Genomic DNA, 18,218 nt, shown 5'->3' on the forward strand with positions numbered 1-18,218 from the left:
CATGAACTAGATGTTTTCACCCGGATATTATTTGTTATACTGTGTTATATAATCACAGGATGATAAACATGAGAATATCTTACTGAGATGTATGTGTTTTTACATGAAGAGAGAGAAAGCAAATGGGGTCAAGGTTATAGGGCTAAATGAATTTCAGATTTCGGTCACACTGAATCCCTGTGTGACTACTGAACATTAGTGGGATCTTGGCTCCAGTCAGTACTCAGTACATAGTGGAAATTATGTGACAATATGTTGAGTAAGTGATGCATTGAAGTCAAACATGCTCATCTGGATGGAATTTAGGCAGGTATAAGACTTAAACCTGCTACAGAGGTATTAAAAAATATACTCAGTGGGCACCATGCACCTGAGAGTTCTGCATCTGTTGATGAGGCAGACAATAGCAGGAAATGTTTAAAAAATAATAGGATGAAAGAATAAAAACCAAATAATGATCATACACAGATTTTTTTTCAGCTTTGTGCTTGTTAACACTCTTTTCCCAACAATATAACTGTTGTTTACATCATAAGCTAGATGTTATTTAAATTATACAGAAACATGTATATAAGAATTAAAGAAATAATACTCCATTTTCATAGAGACTTTAAGCATTCACAGATTTTGGCTTTATTCTAGACCCTGGGAGCCTCAGACCGAACCCCTCCTAAGTGCTGAGGGAAAACTTTTTAGGAAATAGTTTTTAATATACTGGCCATTTAAAACTAAAAGAGAATCAATGTAGATAACTACATAGATTTGTACATTTTTTCTTTTTCTTTTTTTATTAGATATTTTCTTCATTTACATATCAAATGCTATCCCCAAAGCCCCCTATACCCTTCCCCCGCCCTTCTACCCAAGCAACCCATTCCCACTTCCTGGCCCTGGCATTCCCCTGGCATATAATCTTCACAAGACCGTGGGCCTCTAATCCCATTGATGGCCTACTAGGCCATCCTCTGCTACATATGCAACTAGAAACACAAACTCTGGAGGGGGTGGGGGTGGGGGTGGGGGTACTGGTTAGTTCATATCATTGTTCCTCCTATAGGGTTGCCAATCCCTTTAGTTCCTTGGGTACTTTCTCTAGCTTCTTCATTGGGGTCCCTGTGTTCCATCCAATAGATGACTGCGATCATGCACTTCTGTATTTTCTAGGCACTGGCAAAGCCTCACAAGAGATAGCTATATCAGGGTCCTGTCAGCAAAATCTTGCTGGTACATGCAATAGTGTCTGGGTTTGGTGGTTGTTTATTCAATGGATTCCCCGGTGGGGCAGTCTCTGGATGGTCCTTTCTTCCATCTCAGCTCTGAACTTTGTCTCTTTAACTCCTTCCATGGGTATTTTGCTTCCCATTTTAAGAAGGAATGAACTACCAACACTTGGTCTTCCTTCTTCTTGAGTTTCATGTGTTTTGCAAACTGTATCTCTTAAATCCATTTGTTTCATAACTTCTGTTAGTTTCAGTGTGTCTCTGTTTAGTTTCTGTTTCCAGGATCTGTCCATTGATAAGGGTGGGGTGTTGAAGCCTCCCACTATTATTGTGTGAGGTGCAATGTGGGCTTTGAGCTTTACTATAGTTTCTTTAATGAATGTGGCTGCCCTTGCATTTGGAGCATAGATATTCAGAATTGAGAGTTCATCTTGGAAGATTTTACCTTTGATGTGTGTGAAGTACCACTCCTTGTCTTTTTTTTTTTTTTTTTTTTTTTTGATAACTTTGAGTTGGAAGTTGATTTTACTCAATATTAGAATGGCTACTCTAGCTTGTTTCTTTGGACCATTTGCTTGGAAATTTTTTTCCAGCCTTTTACTCTGAGGTAGTATCTGTCTTTGTCCCTGAGGTGGGTTTCCTGTATGCACCAAAATGTTGGGTCCTGTTTATGTAGCCAGTCTGTTAGTCTATGTCTTTTTATTGGGGAATTGAGTCCATTGATACTAAGAGATATTAAGGAAAAGTAATTGTTGCTTCCTCTTATTTTTGTTGTTAGAGTTGGGATTCTGTTCTTGAGGTTGTCTTCTTTTAGGTTTGTTGAAGAATTTCTTTCTTGCTTTTCTAGGGCATAATTTCCCTCCTTGTGTTGGAGTTTTCCCTTTATTATCTTTTGAAGGGCTGGATTCGTGGAAAGATATTGTGTGTATTTGGTTTTGTCATAGAATACTTTGGTTTCTCCATCTATGGTAATTTAGAGTTTTGCTGGGTATAATAGCCTGGGCTGGCATTTGTGTTGTCTTAGGGTCTGTATAACATATGTCCAGGATCTTCTGGCTTTCATAGTCTCTGGTAAGAAGTCTGGAGTAATTCTAATAGGTTTGCCTTTATATGTTACTTGAACTTTTTCCCTTTCTACTTTTAATATTCTATCTTTATTTGGTGCATTTGTTGTTCTGATTATTATGTGTCAGGAGGAATTTCTTTTCTGGTCTATTTGGAGTTCTATAGGCTTCTTGTATGTTCATGGGCATCTCTTTCTTTAGGCTAGGAAAGTTTTCTTCTATAATTTTGTTGAAAATATTTACTGACCCTTTAAACTGGAAATCTTCATTCTCATCTATATCTATTATCCTTAGGTTTGGACTTCTCATTATGTCCTGGATTTCTTGGATGTTTTGAGTTAGGATCTTTTTGCATTTTCCATTTTCTTTGATTGTCGTGTCCATGTTTTCTATGGAATCTTCTGCACCTGAGATTCTCTCTTCCATCTCTTGTATTCTATTGCTGTTTTCTTTCCTAAGATTTCTATATCCAGATTTGTCTCCCTTTGTGATTTCTTTATTGTTTCTACTTCCATTTTTAAATCTTGGATGGTTTTGTTCAATTCCATCACCTGTTTGATTGTGTTTTCCTATAATTCTTTAAGGGATTTTTGTGCTCCTTCTTTAAGGAGTTCTACCTATTTAGCAGTGTTTTCCTGTAATTATTTGAGGGATTTTTGTGCTTCCTCTTTAAGGACTTCAACCTGTTTAGCAGTGTTCTCCTGCATTTCTTTGAGTTATTAATGCCCTTCTTAAAATCCTCCACCAGCATCATGAGTTATGAATTTAAATCTGACTCTTGCTTTTCGGGTGTGTTGGGGTATCCAGGACTTGCTGTGGTGGGAGTACTGGGTTCCGATGATACCAACTGGTCTTGGTTTCTGTTAGTAAGATTCTTATGTTTACCTTTCACCATCTGGTAATCTCTGGTGTTAGATGTTCTGTCTCTGGCTGGATCTTGTTCCTCCCGTGATTCTGTTAGCCTCTGTCAGCACTCCTGGGAGTCCAACTCTCACCTAAGTCCTAGTGGTCAGAGCCCTCCCTGGAGGCCTAGTCTCAACTGGTGAGAAAGGTGCCCAGAGGTCTGGGTCTCAGCTTTGCCTCCTGGCTGAGGATGAAGGCCTGAAGGGATCTTGTCCAAGAAGCTCTGTTGCTTCTGTGGTCTGTGCTCTCTCCTGCGCAGACTGGTCTCTGAGAGACCCCAGATTTTTACATCTTAATAATAATATTGACAGCAATGAAATAATATAGTGATCATGGGAGTTAAGATCCTTAGCTCTATAGTACAGATCATGCTCACCCCACTATCAGTTCTTACACTACTTGGGAGAAAGGTACTATCAGTAATATTTAAGAGATAGTATATCTCTCTTTCTCCATTTGCCTTAGTAAACTATACATTGTATAATTAGTTTTGGAAAATGATTTATTTCCACAGTTTTTGAGGATATAAGACCCAAGATGGAAGGGCTGTGTTTGAGGAAGGTTTTTTTTAAATATATAAATTATTTTTTGAAGTTATAGTATAAATTACATCATTTCCTCATTTTTCTTCCTTGTTCAAACTTTCCCATATACCACTCTTTGCTCTCTTTCAAATTCATAGCCTCTTTTAAACTCAATTGTTGTTCTACAAACCCACATGCCCCAAAACACACACACACACACAAATCAAAAACAAAAAACTTGTTCAGTCTGTACAATGTTACTTGTGTGCATGCTTTTAGGGTTGACCACTTGGTATTGGATAGGCAACAAGTATACTCTTATCTGGGGAAGGCTATTTGTTGTACTCTTATTTTAAGGAATCTGCTAAGGTACTTGAATTTAAAAAAATAACAAATTTCATTGTCATAACATTATCTATTCCAAAATATGGAAAGTAGAGAATAAGATGGTCATGTGTACGTTAACAAATGAATGAGTCCCTTTGATCAGGGGAATCACACAACTCTGAAGAGAATGGTCTTTAAAATCTCTGTACAGTCTATACAGATGTATGAAGTATGAGGCAATTCAAGGACAACATTTTGTTTATTTGGCTTTTAGAAGAAGCCTCACTCAAGTCAATGTAGATTGTGATGATGATGTCTTAGGGATTGCAGAGAACCACACTCTCCCTAGCACTCACAGGCTCCAAGCATAAAATGATTACTTAAAAAGAATAAAATTTTCTGACTTTTATATGCATGTGTGTGAGTGTGTGTGTATGTGTGTGTGTATGTGTGTGTGTGTGTGTGTGTGTGTGTGTGTGAGAGAGAGAGAGAGAGAGAGAGAGAGAGAGAGAGAGAGTACAAATGCACAGATGTGGGAATGCCTATGGATTCCAGATGGTGGTGTTGGATCACCTGGAGCTGAATTAGCAGTCAATTTTGAGCAGTCTAATGGTTAGTGCTGGGAATTGAGCACTGGTACTCTGCTAGATGGCAAACAGTCTTAAGATGTGAGCTATCAAGGATTTTTGCATCTATATTCATAAGGGAAATTGGTCTGAGAATTGACAAATGGGACCTCATGAAACTGCAAAGCTTCTGCAAAGGCAAAAGACACCGTCAATAAGACAAAAAGGCCACCAACAGATTGGGAAAGGATCTTTACCTATCTTAAATCAGATAGGGGACTAATATCCAATATATATAAAGAACTCAAGAAGGTGGACTCCAGAAAATCAAATAACCCCATTTAAAATGGGGATCAGAGCTAAACAAAGAATTCTCACCCAAGGAATACCGAATGGTTGAGAAACACCTGAAAAAATGTTCAACATCCTTAATCATCAGAGAAATGCAAACCAAAACAACCCTGAGATTCCACCTCACACCAGTCAGAATGGCTAAGATCAAAAATTCGGGTGACAGCAGATGCTGGTGAGGATTTTGAGAAAGAGGAACACTCCTGCATTGTTGGTAGGATTGCAAGCTTGTACAACCACTCTGGAAATCAGTCTGGCGGTTCCTCAGAAAATTGGACATAGTACTACCAGAGGATCCTGCAATACCTCTCCTGAGCATATATCCAGAAGATGTTCCAACCGGTAAGAAGGACACATGCTCCACTATGTTCATAGCAGCCTTATTTAGAATAGCCAAAAGCTGGAAAGAACCCAGATGCCCCTCAACAGAGGAATGGATACAAAAAATGTGGTACATTTACACAATGGAGTACTACTCAGCTATTAAAAAGAATGAATTCATGAAATTCCTAGGCAAATGGTTGGACCTGGAGGGCATCATCCTGAGTGAGGTAACACAATCACAAAAGAACTCAAATGATATGTACTCACTAATATTAGCCCAGAAACTTAGTATACCCGAGATATAAGAGACAATTTGTAAAACACATGAAACTGAAGAAGAACGAAGACCAAAGTGTGGACACTTTGCCCCTTCTTAGAATTGGAAACAATCACCCATGGAAGGAGTTACAGAGACAAAGTTTGGAGCTGAGACAAAAGAATGGACCATCTAGAGACTGCCATATCCAGGGATCCATCCCATAATTAGCCTCCAAACAATGACACCATTGCATACACTAGCAAGATTTTGCTGAAAGGACCCTGATATAGATGTCTCTTGTGAGACTAGGCCGGGGCCTAGCAAACACAGAAGTGGATGCTCACAGTCAGCTATTGGATGTATCACAGGGCTCCCAATGGAGAAGCTAGAGAAAGTACCCAAGGAGCTAAAGGGATCTGCAACCCTATAGTTGGAACAACATGATGAACTAACCAGTACCCCGGAGCTCTTGTCTCTAGCTACATATGTATCGAAAGATGGCCTAGTCGGCCATCACTTGAAAGAGAGGCCCATTGGACTTGCAAACTTTATATGCCCCAATATAGGGGAATGCCAGGGCCAAAAGAATGGGAATGGGTGGGTAGGGAAGTAGGGGGGGGTTATGGGGGACTTTTGGGATAGCATTGGAAATGTAATTGAGGAAAATATGTAATAAAAAAATAAAAAAATAATAAAAAACTTAAATGTTTTAAAATGTAAAAAAAAAAAAAAAAAAAAAAAAAAAAAAGAATTGGAAACAATCACCCATGGAAGGAGTTACAGAGACAAAGTTTGGAGCTGAGACAAAAGAATGGACCATCTAGAGACTGCCATATCCAGGGATCCATCCCATAATTAGCCTCCAAACGATGACACGATTGCATACACTAGCAAGATTTTGCTGAAAGGACCCTGATATAGATGTCTCTTGTGAGACTAGGCTGGGGCCTAGCAAACACAGAAGTGGATGCTCACAGTCAGCTATTGGATGGACCACAGGGCCCCCAATGGAGGAGCTAGAGAAAGTATCCAAGGAGCTGAAGAGATCTGCAACCCTGTAGGTGCAACAATATTATGAACTAACCAGTACCCCGGAGCTCTTGACTCTAGCTGCATATGTATCAAAAGATGGCCTAGTAGGCCATCACTGGAAAGAGAGGCCCATTAGACATGCAAACTTTATATGTGCCAGTACAGGGGAACACCAGGGCCAAAAAGTGGGAATGGGTGGGTAGGAAAGTATGGGTGGAGGGTATGGGGGACTTTTGGGATAGCATTGGAAATGTAATTGAGGAAAATACATAATAAAAAAATTCAAAAAAAAAAGATGTGAGCTATCTCTCACACCCTCAGAAATAATTTCTAGCATCATAACTTCTTCAAAGTTGAATTGGCATCTTGGGAAAAAGCATTCCTAAAGTTTCTCCTTGGCTGTCTCCTCATCCTAGGCTTCAACAATGAGAAGCTCTATCATGTTCCCAGACCTCTGTGTGAAGCCATCCATCTGATCATTGTTACTTTTCTCCAACACCAATACAGTGATTTATCAGACAAAGAACAAGCAAGCACATCCCGAAACCAGATTCAGCTTCTGAATCATTAGAAGTCCAACATTCTTATTTTAAAATATGGCATGGAACTTTGGCACCAAGAGTCAACTCCCTAAAGTGATCTCTAAACACTGGCAGCTAACATTGTGAATAAGACTATTCTTTCTTAAGAAGAGGCAATGGGCTCATACTCCAGAGAGCACTTCAGGAATCAAGCACTGCAGTGAAGAGCCCTTTCACTGAGCTTTCTTGTATCTTTGAAGAAGTGGGGGAGGGGATGTCAGTGTTCTATTGTGACTTTTACATTTGATTTCATTGTTTTTAAAGACATGATATAGTGAAAGCATGTTGTAAATATATTCATAGCCCTTCCTTGTCTATGATTATTATTTTATTTAAGTTTTAACCTTTTTCAAGAGGAATGCTAATCAGCTTTAAAAATGTCTGCATTGGAGCCACACATGATGATGAATGCCATTCAATCACACCCCTCAAGATCCTAAGCCAGAGAATTGTGACTTTAAGACAAGCCTGGCCTACCCAGGAGATATATATATATATATATATATATATATATATATATATATATATTGTTTCAAAAAAGCATTAGTAGTTTAAAACAGCCTTTAAAACATGCAAATTAACTCACAGATTAAGTATACTGAACTAAAAGGAAGAGCAAAAGTAGAAATACTAAAATAATCTTAGGGATCAAATTTATGGCTAATATCTTGAAGCAATTTATAATCATACATATCTGAGTCTCCTGGCATTGAATATAGGGAAAAATAGAGTGAGTGTGAAGAATAAGTGAGCAAATTATACTCTTATTAGATATGCACAATTCCATTGCTCCTCAATTCTATCCTGTTCTAGCTGTGGAAAAATTATCTTCCACAAGACCCACTGGAAGTCACTTTATATGCACAGCAGTGGTGACCTGAAGAACCTTTGCCTAGTTTCTTACAATGAAAGGTCCACTTCTCTTTAAATGGTGTAACTGTCAGACTTTCTGTTGCTGTGACAGTCCCCTGACGAGGACAACTTAAGGGTTTATTTGGTTTCATTCTGTCTGTTCTTAGGTCTGCTATCCTGGTCTCAGGTTTAAGCAGAACACTATGTTGGTGGCAGTGGCTTCTCAGATCATGGCAGGCAAGAAAGAAAGAGGGAGAGGGGGATCGAGGGAGAGACAAATTCTTTAAAGACAAATCTTCACTGGGCTACTTCCTTCTTTCTTTCCTCACTTCCAAGTGTTCCCATTATCTTCCAGCAATGCTGATTACTACATGACCGCACAATTCATTTAAAAAAGCAGAAATCTCATGATCCAATCATTACCTTGCCTTCCAGCTCACAACCAGTCCTCCAATAAAGTGACCCTGTGAGAGACACTTTATTTTTTTCTTATTAATTAATATTTTTATAAGATATTCTTCTTATTTAAATTTCAAATGTTATCCCCTTCCCTAGTTTCCCCTCTGAAAATGTTCTATCCCCTTCCCCCTCCCCCTTCTCCCCAGCCCACCCACTCCTGCTTCCTGGCCCTGGCATTCCCCTAAGCTTGGGTATAGACTAGGCCATCCTCTGCTACATATGCAGCTAGAGCCATGAGTCCCACCATGTGTTTTCTTTGATTGGTGGTTTAGTCCCAGGGAACTCTGGGGATACTGGTTAGTTCATATTGATGTTCCTCCTATAGCATTGCAGATCCCTTTAACTCCTTGGGTACTTTTTCTAGCTCCTTCATTGGGGATACTGTGTTCCATCCCGTAGATGGCTGTGAGCATCCACTTCTGTATTTGTCAGGCACTGGCAGAGCCTCTCAGGAGACAGCTTTATCAGCAATTTCTTGTTGGCATCTGCAATAGTGTCTGGGTTTGGTGGTTGTTTATGGGCTGAATCCCCAGGTGGAGCATTCTCTGGATGGTCATTCCTTCAGTCTCTGCTCTGAACTTTGTCTCTGTAACTCCTTCCATGGGTATTTTGTTCCTCCTTCTAAGAAGGATTGAAATATCCACAATTTGGTCTTCCTTCTTCTTGAGTTTCATGTGTTTTACAAATTGTACATTGGGTATTCTGAGCGTCTGGGCTAATATCCACTGGCTCTACTGGTGGTTAGCCTGTAGAAGAAGGTAAATTGATCCACTTTTATCTCCTTGTACAAAGCTTAAGTCTAACTGGATCAAAGAACTCCACATAAAACCAAAGACTCTGAAACTTATGGAGGAGAAAGTAGGGAAGAGCCTCAAAGATATGAGCACAGGGGGAAAATTCCTGAACAGAACACCAATGGCTTGTTCTATAAGATCAAGAATCAACAAATGGTACCTTATAAAATTGCAAAGCTTCTGTAAGGCAAAAGACACTGTTAATAAGACAAAAAGGCAACCAACAGATTGGGAAAAGATCTTTACCAATCCTAAATCTGATAGAGGGCTAATATCCAATATACAAAGAACTCACAAAGTTAGACTCTAGAAAACCAAATAACCCTATTTAAAAATGGGGTACAGAGGTAAACAAAAAATTCTCAACTGAGGAATACAGAATGGCTGAATAGCACCTGAAGAAATGTTCAACATCCTTAATCATCAGGGAAATGCAAATCAAAACAACCCTGAGATTCCACCTCACACCAGTCAGAATGGCTAAGATCAAAAGCTCAGGTGACAGCAGATGCTGGCGAGGATGTAGACAGAAAGAGGAACACTCCTCCATTTCTGGTAGGATTGCAAGCTTGTACAACCACTCTGAAAATCAGTTTGGCCATTTCTCAGAAAACTGGACATGTATGAACAGAAGATCCAGCAATACCTCTCCTGGGCATATTCCCAGAAGATGCTCCAACTTGTAATAAGGACACATGCTCCACTATGTTCATAGCAGCCTTATTTATAATAGCCAGAAGCTGAAAAGAGCCCAGATGCCCCTCAACAGAGGAATGGATACAGAAAATGTGGTACATTTAGACAACAGAGTACTATGCAGCTATTAAAAACAATGAATTTATGAAATTCTTAGACAAATCAGTGTATCTGGAGGATATCATCCTCAGTACAGTAACCCAATCACAAAAGAACACACATGTTATGCTCTCACTGATAAGTGGGAGACACTTTATATCCAAACCATCAGAGGAAATTTCCTGAACAATGCCTAGTCTTTTAAAAACCTGTTTGCAGTAGGAAAATCAGTATGCAAAATCTCTCAATCTAAATCCTGCCCCCCAAAAAAGCAATGGAAGAAAATAGATACTTCCTTACTTAACTCACAAATGATAAAAATAGTCATGAACTTCCTTTCTGTGGTTCAAAACTATCACACAAGTAAATTATTTCTACTGACCGCATGCTTTCTCAACTCAGTTATGAGAATGGGAAGACAATGTCCGAATTTGGAAACCATCAATTTGCATTATAAAATATAATAGTCAAAATGGATGGAAATAAGATAGCCCACAAAATTTCTACCGAAGGAAAAAAATCCAAAACATCCTATGATGGTGAAAGTTTAAAATAATAATAGCAATAATAATTATTACTTGGCAAAGATGAAGTAAGCAGAACAGAGACATGTATTTTGAGAGTGGAAATGAATGAGATGTTTTTGCACAGTTTATAGTTACATACCCTGGTCAGAGAAAAACGTGGTATAATATGCCCTATTAACTTGCCTATCTCACTGTTGCTAATCAGACCTGTCTGCAAATTGTTAGATGATTTTGCCTCATAAGCTGAGACTTGTTCAACATGTCAGCCCCTGAAAATGTGAAAGTGTTTAGGGTCCATAAGAATTTTATGCAGTTCTAGTCTTTGAGGATCACACGTGTGTCACGTTGGACAATTCATTTAATATCTGAAATTGACAACAGTAGCTACCTCAAATGCAGTATGTGTTAAGTAACAGAAGAAACGTGTGACGCTGGCTAAGGACAGTCTCAGCACATGCTCTCTTCTTAGGTAGGTGTCACTGTTATATATAGCAAATGTGATATCAGCTTTGTTTTCAGAGGCTATTTAATGTTTCTTATAAGAAGCTAATATAAGAGGTGAAGTTAGGAAGAGCTAAAATCTGGGAAAACGGTGTACTGGATCCTGGAAGCCCCTTGATTCTGCAAGCATAGTGCGCATGAATACCTCCAACAGTTTCCTGAGTGAGAAATAGGCCATAGAGACTTTTTGACCCATGCAATATCATTTTCAGCAGAACAAAGATGTTTGTGTGCTCTGTAGTATTTCGGCATTTGATGCTGGGAGCAAAGTTTAAAGGTTCTGAATTTACATGAATACCTTAACCTCATTTAGCAGTATCTCCTTTGAAAAGGTGAACTTGATATGCTTTTAAATTGCATGCCGTTGGGTGCAGTTAAGATGCTGACCCTGCATGGAACATATTTAAAATCTCCCTGGAGTAGAAAAGTGGAGACGGGGGTGGGGTGTGTGTGGGGGGTTGTTCTTATTCTTCCTCTTCTGATTCTTTTTCTTTTTCACAGATCAAAATGTTTGCTGACAGAAAACACTTTAAATAAATTCTTGCTAAAAATGCAAAGTATTTTTAAAGAAAAATTGACAAAATTATGTAAGAATCAAAGTGAGGCTTATTAGATATCAGAGACTACTACAGTGACATCTTTTACTAAAAGCAATGAAATCAATGCATTTGTCACAGCCAGACCTGTCTTACTCTAATGAAATATGTACATTTTGTATATTCCAGAAAACAAGGTGATGGATATGAAGAACTAAAAAGCCACTCCTTGAACTATTTATGTTTTTTCAAGAATGCTATTTATGTACCTATGCTAGACAAATGTCCTTCAAAGATGAATAAGTTGGAGATGCCCTAAAGGTGTTTACAGACTCAAGAGGGGAGGCATCTAGTTCAGCAGATCACAGTAAATGGCTTCCATGAGATTTTCATGACATTTCTACAAACAATGAAAATATCACATTTACCAAATAGGCAGCAACAAGAGGCCAAGTAATCTTTCAAGATAGTGGAGAGTAGAATAATACAAAGCAGTAACATGACCATTTTGAACTCTGTACAATATAAAAATCATAATGAATTATTAAAGATGATTTTAAATGACTTCTTTTTTACTTATTTTTTATTAAGATCAGATCATACTAGTTTATCTCAAAATCACTGATTGGCAAATGCTGCCTTAAAAACTAACAGAGATCCACCTGCCTCTAGTCACTAGTATGGAGATTAGAGTGTGCACCACTACCAATAACTTTGAGTATTTTATATACACTTGAAGGGAATCAAGTTTATACAGAAATAAAAATCGCTGACTGTCATGAAGTGGTGGTTTAAGCTTTTTACTTAGCATTATCTTTCAGATGATGATATTGGAAGTGAATTTTCTTTTGTAAAAAGGTGGTGAGCCTAGTGTTTCAGGCAGTTGAAAAATTCATAGGAATACACAAAACTGTTATTATTTATGACTCTTTTATACTTTGTCTTTAGGCAGAGTTCTGCCATATCTGCAAAATACTGTTATTGTGGGACTTATGATGATAAGTTTTATAAATGGTCTCTTTATATTTCCTTCCTAAAATATAGCAGAAGATAATTCAGGAGGAATCATAGGGTACAGAGAAAACAATCAGAAACCATGAGAGAGTCACTCTCTTTCTCTGTTTCCTACCTAAAACCTAGGTTTGATTCTATATACTTGACTTTGAACATGAATTTTGTGTAGCACCCATTTATCCATATACAGATTAATATTTTAAAGTTGTTGGGATACTGAAGCCAAGAATGTAGGCATTCAGCAAGAGACTGTCATCAGTGACAACATTCAGTCCCACTGACCCTTAGCAGAGGGGCTGCAGACCCTGGTCACTGAGATTCTAGGGAAGGTACAAAGAGTTAGGTGTTTACCTGGTTATGTGTACAGCAGTATGACAGGGCTTCTAAGTAGAACCTCTGGCTCCTTGCAGATTAGACAGTAAGGAAAACAATTAGGATAACTGTGGTTATACGGTCCTGTTTTTATTATATTTTTACTGAAAACTGTAAATCTGGTTTTTTTCCATAATATTGAAAGCCTTTAAAGATATGGCTAGATATTTATGTATCAATCTGCACTGTGGAATATAGTCTTCACAAAAAAAGGCCTTGCTAAAAAGGGAAGGAAGGAAGGAATAAAGGAAGGAAGGAAGATAGGGATGGAGGGAAGAAGAAAAGAAAGGAGAGAGGGAGGAAGGAGAAAAGGAAGTTAGGGATGGAGGAAGGAAAGAAAGAGAGTAGAAAGGGAAGAAGAGGAACACAATATAAAGGACAAGGAGTGCCAGTATTCCAGAGGGGCAAAAATTAGTGATCCCCTGGATGTATTATGTACAGACACACAGACCTGGTTCAGCAAAGGAAGTGGAATGGCTCCTATGGCCATCCACAGTCACTGTGTCCAGCGAGGTGCTCCAGATGACACTACAGGAAAGCTTCCAAGATGATGATCTACATGTGTCATCACTTCTGAATTCCAAAATATAGAAGTTGATGAAACGATTTTAATTTATAAGAAGATGAATTACATAAGTGAGAGTTTATCATCTTAACACTGCTTCCCTTTTCTTAGAGACAGGATCCAGTCTGCCTGTCTTGTTTGCACCTGTGGTAGAGGCTGTGCCCTGTGTTTTGAAACCCTTTTCATTTTACCTTGTTACTCCATTCTATTCAAACCTTTTCACAGGTAACTCAAAATTTCCTTTTCTGAGTGCTCCTAAGTCCTTCACATTCTACACATTGTCTATATGTAGATGTTTTTTTGTCAGTTACCATTGTCCCACCCTCAATCAAGATGCTATTTGCAATTATCTTCTTGGTAAAGTGAAAATCAGTTTTCCTCAATAAGGTGTCACTAGGTATATCAACCACACTTTCATGTGGTCCCAATGCCCAGGAGTCATTCACAAATGCAAAATAGATTTCATGGTGTGTGTGTGTATGTGAGTGTGTGTGTGTGTGTGTGTATGTGTGTGTGTGTGTGTGTGTGTGCGATGTGCACTTTTTTGTTGTTTTTGTCTGATTTTCTTCTTCTTTTTTTTTTTACTTTGATGTAATTTTCATGTTTATTTTCTTTCTTTGTCTCTTCTTTTCTTTCTTTTTCTGAGACAGAGCATGAGAGTGCACAGATAGGGAGGTAAGGAGAGTCTGGAAGAAGTTGATGGCTGAAAAAGAATATGACCAAAATATGTTATACAAAAAATGAAAATAAAAGTATTAAATAACTTTTTCCTATCCTCTAGCAGTTTCTGTCTCACTCCTAAACAGCAATCCATTCTTACTGCCCAGTTTTCTAGAACCCTCTGAGTTCATTACCACTGTGGAAACACAGTATTTCATCTTACCTAGTATGTATATTATTCTGTAGCTGGGCTATTAACCCTAAGCAGCTTCCTCCTTAAGTAGCACAATAGTCAAACCTCACTTCTTCTGAAAAGTCTTCCTTAGTTCCCAAGGAGGCCATTCTCTTGCCTTTAGAATCTCCATAGGGCTTTGCCTGGCTGCCATGCTCTTCCACAAATGAGTGAAATGACTGGTGAAAAAAAAATGAATTGTGAGAGAGCAAAAACTTCGCAATACTTAATTTGGATGAAACAATTTAATAGAACATTTTATAAGACTATCAGTATTTCAGTCCCAAGCTTTTGTTTTATATATTTCTTATTTGGAAAGTAAATGAGCCAAACTGGAAAGCAAACTTTGAATGGAATTGACCACTCAAGAATAAGGGAGAGTAGAACACTTTGATCTCAGTGATGTCCCAGGGAGCACTTCCTGTGCTCCTGGGCTGCTCAGCTTCTTCCTGTTCAGGTTGTCAGAAACCCCTCAGAGTTGAGATGGGGGTAGGAAGGGCCTGGGATTAAGTCATATAAGCTTTACAAGTGTCTTGTAGCAGACTGTATTCCCTCTCTACATCCTCTGGTTCCTCTCCTGCTAAATGAGAGGATTGATATGTAATAATGACCTTTTGAAATAATGTCCATGGGAAATTCAGTCCTTTCTGGTATGAATTATGGTAACCTTATCTCATTTACTACTAATATACACTTTGCTACAAAACAATTAAGACTAGGTAGTTTATAAAGAAAGTGTAATGTGTTAAGGGCCATTATTCTGTTACAACACAGTAAAGAATTAAAAAGATTAATGTCCCTCTGTAGAAGAAGCTAAGCATGTAGACTCAACTCTGTTGATGACAACTTACAGCATGAGACTGTTACTTCTGAGGTGGTACCCCCAAAGAGTAATTCCTTTTTATTAGGTCAGGTCTCTCAAAGGTTCTACCACCTTTTATTCTTATTAGATTGAGAACCACACGTCTAACAGATAAAACCTTTGCAGGGACTGATTTTACTGCATATCAATGGCTCTCAACCTGTGGATTGCAACTCCTTTAAGGGGGGTATCACATACCTGATATCTATCCTACATATCAGATATTTACATTATGAGTCATAACAATAGCAAAATTACACTTATAAAGTAGCAGTTATGGTTAGGGGTCAGCTCAACGTTGAGAACTGTATTAAAGGTATGCAGCATCGGAAGGTTGAGAGACACTGATGAATATAAACCTCATTATTCCATTGTGGCCACCAGTGTCCATGTTCTTCTCTGAACATAAACTAGATATATTCTACACCAATGTGCCCAACATCTGAATTCATTTCAGCTTCACTCCCAAGTCCAAATCCAAAGACTCATCTGAGGCTCAAGGCAAACTCTTTCAGCTGTGACCTTGTAAAATTAAAAACAAGCTATATGCTTCAAATATACAATGGTAGAACAGACACAGGATCAGTCTGATTCAAAAAGATAATGCTCAAATTCAAAGGGTTTCTGGCTCTCAGTATGTTTGAAAGCAAACAGTGCAGACATCAAATCCTAAAGGTCCAGATCTAGCATACTGTGCAGTCAAGGTGTGTATAGACACTTCTTGGCCCTGGCTGCCTTGCCTCCATAATGCTACTGATAACAGCTTATATGGCTATGCTCTAGGGTTGACGATAGAGCCTGTGAGTCTCCCAGGTGAAGAATGAAAGCTGGCAGTGGCTCTTATTTTAGGATATCAAGAATAGCAGTGCTCCTTCATTGGCTGCACAAAGCATCCCAGTAAAGAACCTGCACAGTATCTCTGCAAGGATCCTTGAGATTTCCTTCGAAAACTCAGTGGAAGTCACTTCTGACCCCATAATTTCTTTATTCAACAAGCCTGTAGAACTAGCACAGACTACAATTGGAATGTCTCAAGCTTGGTGGTAAAATCTTGTTACTCAATACATTTGGGGGACAAGGATGTATAAAAACTCAAAATGTCACATTTGGCTTGACCCTTTGCACAGTCCCTATAACTCGTGTCAGTGCCTTCACTTGGCCATTTGGGAGATCAGATCAAATTCCAAGACAATACTGGAGAGTAAACTTGTGATGATGGCATTAGGTTTATTCCCTAAACCATTTTGTTTTCCTAGAAGGTCTTCAGTGTTGCATTAGGAGAAGTGGCCTCAGAGATTTATGAGATGTCCTTGAGGTCATTTCCCTGTTTTGGAAAAATGATACCTAGATTCCTTTTATATATGTTAATCTCATTAGCAAGTGATTATTTGCCTATATCAGTATTTTGTTTGCTTGTGCATATTTTTCTGTGGCCTGTGAATTTTCAAATTACTCTGGCGAATTTCCTTCTATTCTTGGGCCATGTTGCAATCTGGCAAGGGTACTCATGTAGCTCCTTCTGTATTTTGTTTAGAAATTTCATTTACCAGTTAAACAATCCCATCATTCCAAGTACGGCACTCCATAAGGCCCTCGTGCATGGGCAGAGTTCAGTGCAGTTGTTTGCTACATCATAATAAGAATGTCCCTTTCTCCAATTTCCAATAGGACAGTCCTCATTTCTCTCTGAGACCTCATCATCTTGGAAAATATCTAGGTCTTTCCATATACCCTTTATTCTGAGCCATCACCAGAATCCCTCAGAATGCCTCTCATATACCATGGAGCAGACCATTTCCAGCTTGTTGTTTATGCCCTGCTTCTCTAGTTCCAAAGTTTTCTGTATTGTTAAATATTTTTATTCCAACAACCACACACTGTACTAATGGTTCCCAATTTAGTCAAGTATGTGCTGCTATAACAAAATATACCAGAAGTTCAATGCTTCTGGTAAGTTCAATCTAAATGAAGTAATTTTATTTGATTTATGGTTTTAGAAGTCAAAGTTTAAGATAACCAATCTACCCTATTTGTCTGGACTTCTATGAGGGGCACATTGATTTTTTTTCGCAACATCAAGAAGACTCTGAAAGGGACATTGAGTATGTGCATAATGGGTCATATGTAGGAGTGAAGATTTTATCCCAACTTGCAATTATGAGAAATCACTATATGAAACTAACAGGTATCCCTTAAGAAGTGATTTAATAACTACCTGGAGTCCCGATCTAGTATAATTTCCATGGCAGTCCAACTCCACTGTGTGAATCTCTGGAAAATATTCAGGCCAGATCTAGGTCATGGCGATAGTATAAAATGGATCTTCAATATTATCCAAACTACTAAACTAATGTGTACATTAATTTCAAAACTGGAACTGACCGTAGAGTAAGAGGTGGTATTAACAGAGGTTTATCTTTAGAAAGTTCTTTGGCTGGATATTTACAACTTAAACTATGCATGTGTTATTTACTTCAATTCAGTAGAAATCAGGGCTGAGTGTAGGAAATTATGATCTACTACTCTCAGTATTTGTATTTATTGACTGTCTCCCATCCGTTTTCACTAAGATGCCAAGCTTTTGCATTTTGAAGGATGTTATATGACAAATGACTATAGTGATGATCTCTTGTTTAAACTAGCAGCCTGCTTCAATTGTAACAGCTTCATCACAGACGAAAGTGGAATGATGTGAGCACCCAAAGGTGGGGGGCAAATCGTGCCATTTGATGTGTTCTGGTACAGTGACTTTTAATGAGTCCAAATGTCACACCTGGTTCAGTAACTTTTCATGGTTCCCATAATCCATGAATCATGCCATCACTGAATTACTTTTAGGGGAAATAACTTGGGAAAGAGCATATGTTTTGAAAGTTGTTAAAAAGGAAACTGTTCACA

The 18,218-nt window shown here is 38.4% G+C and overlaps 1 pseudogene; it reads right to left on the reverse strand.

The window, feature by feature from the left end:
• Positions 1-18,129, reverse strand: part of LOC147000768 (uncharacterized) — a 29,560-nt pseudogene extending 11,431 nt beyond the window's left edge.
• Positions 18,130-18,218: the final 89 nt, after the last annotated feature.

The sequence above is a fragment of the Mus caroli genome, unplaced genomic scaffold (assembly GCF_978045245.1).
Source record: "Mus caroli unplaced genomic scaffold, Mus_caroli_1 scaffold_16, whole genome shotgun sequence".
Lineage (NCBI taxonomy): Eukaryota > Metazoa > Chordata > Mammalia > Rodentia > Muridae > Mus > Mus caroli.